Genomic DNA, 6,000 nt, shown 5'->3' on the forward strand with positions numbered 1-6,000 from the left:
ATGGTAAATGGAGCGGGAAGGGGAAACGTGTCTGGTGCTGACATCACATTTACGGTGGTGGCTGTTGCTTCACCCCTTGGGCAGATTATCTGGGGCCCTCTGTGAATGGACAGGGGTTCGACTGGGACAGTATCAGTGAGAGGTTTGGTTAGATGGGTTTTCGGGGCACTAGGTGAGGAAGAGACAATGGATCGTTTTCAATGAGCCTCAGCTGAGTTCCTGATATCGTATCCCCCGATTGTGAGTCTCGTCCAGTTCCACCTCCGTAATATCGTCCCTCCTGCACTGTCCCTGTGCTTAACCACCTTTCATTCCTTCCTGTTGGAGTTCTGTTTTCTTCGTGTCGGTCTCCTTCTCTCAAGTTCACTTTGTCTGAAGCGCTGGTGACGGTCCCGTAACTGTCACCAAGTCTCCTTCACCCAGCAACTACACGCATCTCCCTACCTTTGCCACCAATCCACTATAATCCTGTTTGAAACTCGTAATTCCAGTTCATGAACCATTACAAGCCCACCGTGTTTCTGTCTCCTGCTCCAGCGGGCACCACTCAGAGCCTCCAATTCAGCCATGCTGCCCCTCCCATATTTCCACACCTCCCCTGAAGCCGTGCCTTTCAGCTTCCGAGGATCTAAATGCGGACGCCCACCCCCCCAACCCAAATCTTCACAGAATCCACGTTATTAGTTTATCCAGGACATGGTCTGAGATGCTGGATCTGGAAAGAGACAGGTTGTCAAGAATTTCAGGACTGACAGAATTTCTGTGGAGTATTTCATTTAACTCTGCAGCCACTGACTCATGCGCAAACGTTCCTGCTAAAGGGGAAAAGAGAAATTAGGTCGAGGGAAGCCTGAAGTGTATTGTGTTTGACCAAGGGTCTGGACACACATTGGAATGTTGAAATTAAATTCCCTACACTGGAGGAAGAAACAGGCAAGCCCACCATTCCCAAAAAAACTAGGAGACTTTTTCAACAGTAGAAGCACAAGGAGAAATAAAGGATAACTGAACTGGAATGGGTGAAAAGACACTGATATGACGGAGACATATTCGATGGGATCAAGGAGAAAGTAGATCATGTGTCAGGTCCCTCCCATAGGGTGAGTGTGGTTGCACTGTGCATCAGGAGCCTGTCACGGGTGTGGATTTCCGGGTATATGGAGGCTGCCAGGTTTATAAGTTTGTGGTTTAGCAGTGTATCAGGATCTTGGAACAACCGTATTAGTCGTCATCATGCATCAGGACACAGCCAAATGTGTTTACATTTATGTCATCAACTTAGCGTGGAGCTAGGGAGGCAACTGCAGTGACTTGGCGTACAAAATGCAGTCACGGTTTCTCAGTACTCATACATTCAATGCATTAGGGCAAGATAGGGACCATAAAGAAGCAGGGATTGTGGAAATTGTTGCTCAAGAGAATACGGTGGTGTTAGAGAGAATTTTCTTCAATGACGGTGGGGAAAATCTGTTTTGTATTCAGAAACGATCGTGAGGGATTTAGACTACCGTGTCTGCTCTCTAGGTAAGCAGCAGGGAGGCCAATGAAGAACAAGTCTGCAGGCGAATTGTAGAGATGTACCAAATCCATGGTGGAGTGAAAGTGAGGGAATTCGATGTCCAAATGTGGACTGGAGCAGCAATAACAGAAGGGACATACTGTAGATAGGTATTAGCTTTCAAACTTCTTTGTCAGTATGTTTCTGGTCCAAGAAGAAAGGTCGCATCTCTGGACTTGGTTTTCGGAAATGAGTGAGGATGAAGAGGGGTTGTGGCAGGGATTCCTTGTGTTTCTGTTCCAGACCTTCAGATAATCAGACCAAACATGGCCTACTGCAAGATTAGGTTCTGCAGTCTATGTCGTCCTTTCCCTGTCCCACCTGTCCTGGTCTGCACCTTAAACCATGCTCTCACCTTGCTTACTTGTCAAGTGGAGTATTTCAACATATTCTGCAGATATGAAGCCTTCCAAACTCTTGAGCTTACGCACTGCACCGAATTCCATTTACACAGACACCTTGTGTTTACTGATGGACGTCAGCTTCCTGCCCAGACTGTCTCGGTTTGGTTAATCTCACGGTTATTTGCAGATTTCTCCAAGCCTTTCCTTGGGCCTTCATTTCCCCAACCCCACAACACTCGGTGTGTCCGCACTAATTCACAGCCCTTGCACTGCCCCAGTTTCCATCACACACCAGCGGCACACATGCGTTTCAGCTTCTGTGGACTGGGCTCAGGATAGTGTTCCCCATCTCACCCTCACCAACTCTGTCTCCTGATGAACTTCCCAGGATGATTGAGTTGGACATTAAACTGGATAACGGTGGCATTGTTTACACGGAGGGCCTGCAGAAATGAACAGAGTGGAGTTCATTTGCTGTTTGGGGGTTGAACACATTAGCTGGGGTGTCACCTGTTCTTCTTACCAAAGGGACGCTGTTTCTGTTAGTCCGTGACATGAATTTCCATTGATTCCTGACCCTAGGAAATGCTGATACGAAGGAACTGAGGGAGTTTAGAAAATTATTTAAGGTGAGGGCCATTTGGAATGGGTTGTGGGGAGGAGTTTGTTTATTTTGTGTGAAGAAATTGCCCAGTTTCTCCCTCCTCCAGATCCGCCCCCTTGTCCGTCACCAACATGAATCGCTTTGATCCTAGTGGAGGAAGCTGCAGTTGCAGTCTCCAGAGAGGCGTGATCCCTTTCCTCAATCTCCCCAACTCTCTGCTTCGTTCCTCATAATCATGCCCCTTGAATGCTCTCCCTTCAGCAGTTTGTTTTCCACGTGTCCCACTATGTGCTGTGTCACAGCGCCAACATTTACCTGATCAAATCCCCGTGGCTCATCAACTTAATGGCGCCACACAAATATCACCCTTTGGTGGAAGCAACCGTTTCTTCCCTTACCTTTCAGCTCACTGGGCACCCCCGGTAAACCTTGAGCGATGTTTGTTCGATCGTACGGAACACACCCTGTTTCAATGTAAACAATATGAGGAAACCAAATATGTAAATTCCTGAAGTGTGCAGTGTTTGTATTCAAAATCGAAATCCTATTTGATATTATCTCACCATATCCCTGTATTTCCTTCAGTATTTTGTCCAACTTTGGGACCCCATTCCGCATTTTCACAAAGGTTTTCCACATCACCCTCCGGGCCCGGGAACCTTTCTCCGTCACCAAGTTCAGGAGGAGTTTGGAACTGTCCGCCCGCTCTCCCTTATCAGCGAGCTCAGTAACTTTCTGCGAAGAGTAACAACGAATATGTCAATGACTGACAGAATCACACGGAGAATGAGAGTAACTAATGTGCTGTGACGGGCTCACATTGAGCAGCCACCGGGATGAATTATGATCCTGTCTGGGATCAGACCGCGGGGAAGGACATTCACTCTCGTGCCTGTTCAACCAGTCAATGAGATCCTGGCTGATCCGCGACCACTTCGTTGACGTGACTCCAAATCCTTAAATACTGGAAAACAGTCCCGCATGGGCTTTGATAGTGTCAAACAAAATTCAGAAAATCATGATCACAGATGAAGAAAGTTCGGAATATATTACTAAGAGAGTGGGCAGTCTCAGATAAGCTACTGAACAGATGATGTGATTCATCACCTCAGTCCGCTGGTGTCCAACATGACAGCGGATTACTGGCTCAAAGACAATACTTTATTTTCCTTTTCCAAAGGAAGTTTATGCAGTGATTGCAGCATCACATTATTAAAATATTGCAGTATTCCACGTTTCACACTGTTTACAGTTTCAAATTCGGACACAATCATCTCCAGCCATAACACACGAGACCCTGTGGCACCCTCAGCTGCTGTCCCGGTTCTCACTGACATCTTGCTGTTGCACTATACGATCTTCCCAAACCGAAGTGTTCCATCATATTTCCACTTAAACTTTATTCTAAACTCATACAAACTTTACCTGCTTCCTCTCCATCTGAACATTGGACAACTACCACCAGTCGACGGGATATTTTCACGCCTTTTTATTATTGCTTCAGATTCACTTCTATTTTTCAGTTTTATACAGCTATTCCTCAATTCTTTGTTTACCTACTTTAACATCCGATAGCTCTGATTTCCGACATCCCTTCAGTGTGAATTACCCAAACTTGACCTCCCTCCCTCTCACTCACCCGATGTTCCCGACCACTAAACAGATTCTCGTACGTTAACGCCAAGCTGACTCCGTGCACCCCTCCTTCCATCGCCTGTTGCAGCCTGTCCCTGTAGAAGTCCGTCAACTGCAGCAGCTTGAAATCGTTCCAATCTGCCAGGAGCTCGGTGATCTCCGAGTCCGGACCTGTGAGGGAAAATGGAGAAAACTAAAGAAGTTGTTGACGTCCTTTTAGGCAGCAATATTCTCTGTGGAACTCAACGACGGGGCTGCCGTGCGCCACGTCACCAATCGCAATCCGAAACACACGCAGTCACAATATCTTTGCTATTTCACTGCTCCACCTTGTTTGTGCTGAACAAATACATTTCAACCTCACACAATGAATCCACATGTAAACCATTCTAGACCCTCCTGGATAAGCTTTGGTTTCACTTGCTTCTTACTACTTACACCTGCATTGACCCACATCAGCAATTTTCCTTCAACAGGCGAAGGACGCTGCAAAAAGTGGCCGCAGTGATAATGGAAGACTCTGAGACAGTTCGAATGTTTTGGTGGGTAATTTCCTCAAAGACAAGGCAGAGCGAAAATTAGGTAGTATACTGGTTCGTCTTCATCAGTAACGTAGATAATTTGAGACTATTGCAGAAGCTGTAAAAGGAGAACACTGAAAGAGTTGGACAAATTCGACAATGATTTGTAAAATGGAATTCATGCGGACTGAATCCACTGGAATGTTTCAAGGATGTGTCCAGCAAAATAGAATAAGAGGGACCAATAATGTAGTGCATTTGGAAGCTCATTGAGATCCCACATTAGAGATTAGCAAACAAAGCTGAAGTACATGGGCTTGGGGATAAGATGATCATTGGCTTGGATTGGTCGACAGGACATCGAGTAGGAATAAACGGATTGTTTCCCAAATGGTAGATAGTGACTAGTGGGGCACCACTGGAATTAGTGTCAGGACACCAGTGATTCAAAATAGATATTAATGATTTTCATGATGGAATTAAATGTAACATCTCCAAGTTTGCGGACGACCAAACTCCGTATGCGAAAGTGATCCTTGAAGAGGATGCGGAGATGCTGCCAGTTGATCTGAACTGGTTAAGAAACACATGGCAGATACAATGTGGATAACAAACGTGAGTTTGTCTAATTTGGTAGCAATAACAGGAAGGTGGATGATCCGCATGGTGCTGTCTGAAAAGGAATATGCAGTGAGACTCGGGAGTCTTTGATCTTCGTCGATAAAGGTAATTGTGCAAGAGCAGCAGGCAGCAAAGAAGGCCAATGTTATGCTGGCCACCGGAGCGAGTGGATTCGAGTTCAGGAACATGAATGTCTTGCGGAAATTATGCAGTGTCCTATTGAGACCGCACCTTGAGTATTGTGTGCAGTTTTGGTCTCCTTATCCGAGGAAAAAGTTCTTGCTATGGAGGGAGTTCAGCATTAGTTCAACAGATTGATTTCTGGAATGGCAGGACTGTTGTGCGAAGATAAATTGAGCCAATGGGGCTTAAAGTCATTCGCATTTAGAAAAATGAGAGGGTAGTTCAGATAAACTGACAGAATTCTGAAAGAAACGAACAGAATGGATGCAGAGAAATGCTCCCGATGACGGGTAGATTAGGACAAAAGGTAATAGTCTTATGATAAAGGGAAGCCACTTCAAGTAAGATGAATTGAACTTATAGATTTCTCCACCACATAAAGTCAAATAATTAAATATATTCAAGAAGGAGTTAGACATTGCTCGGTGTTGGAGATATCAAACGAAATGGGTAGAAAACTGGATAATGGACGGCAGTAGTGAATGGTGGAGCTGGATCAGAGCATTGAATGACATACTGCTGCTCCTGTTTCCA

This window comes from Pristis pectinata, chromosome 41 (assembly GCF_009764475.1).
Source record: "Pristis pectinata isolate sPriPec2 chromosome 41, sPriPec2.1.pri, whole genome shotgun sequence".
Taxonomy (NCBI): domain Eukaryota; kingdom Metazoa; phylum Chordata; class Chondrichthyes; order Rhinopristiformes; family Pristidae; genus Pristis; species Pristis pectinata.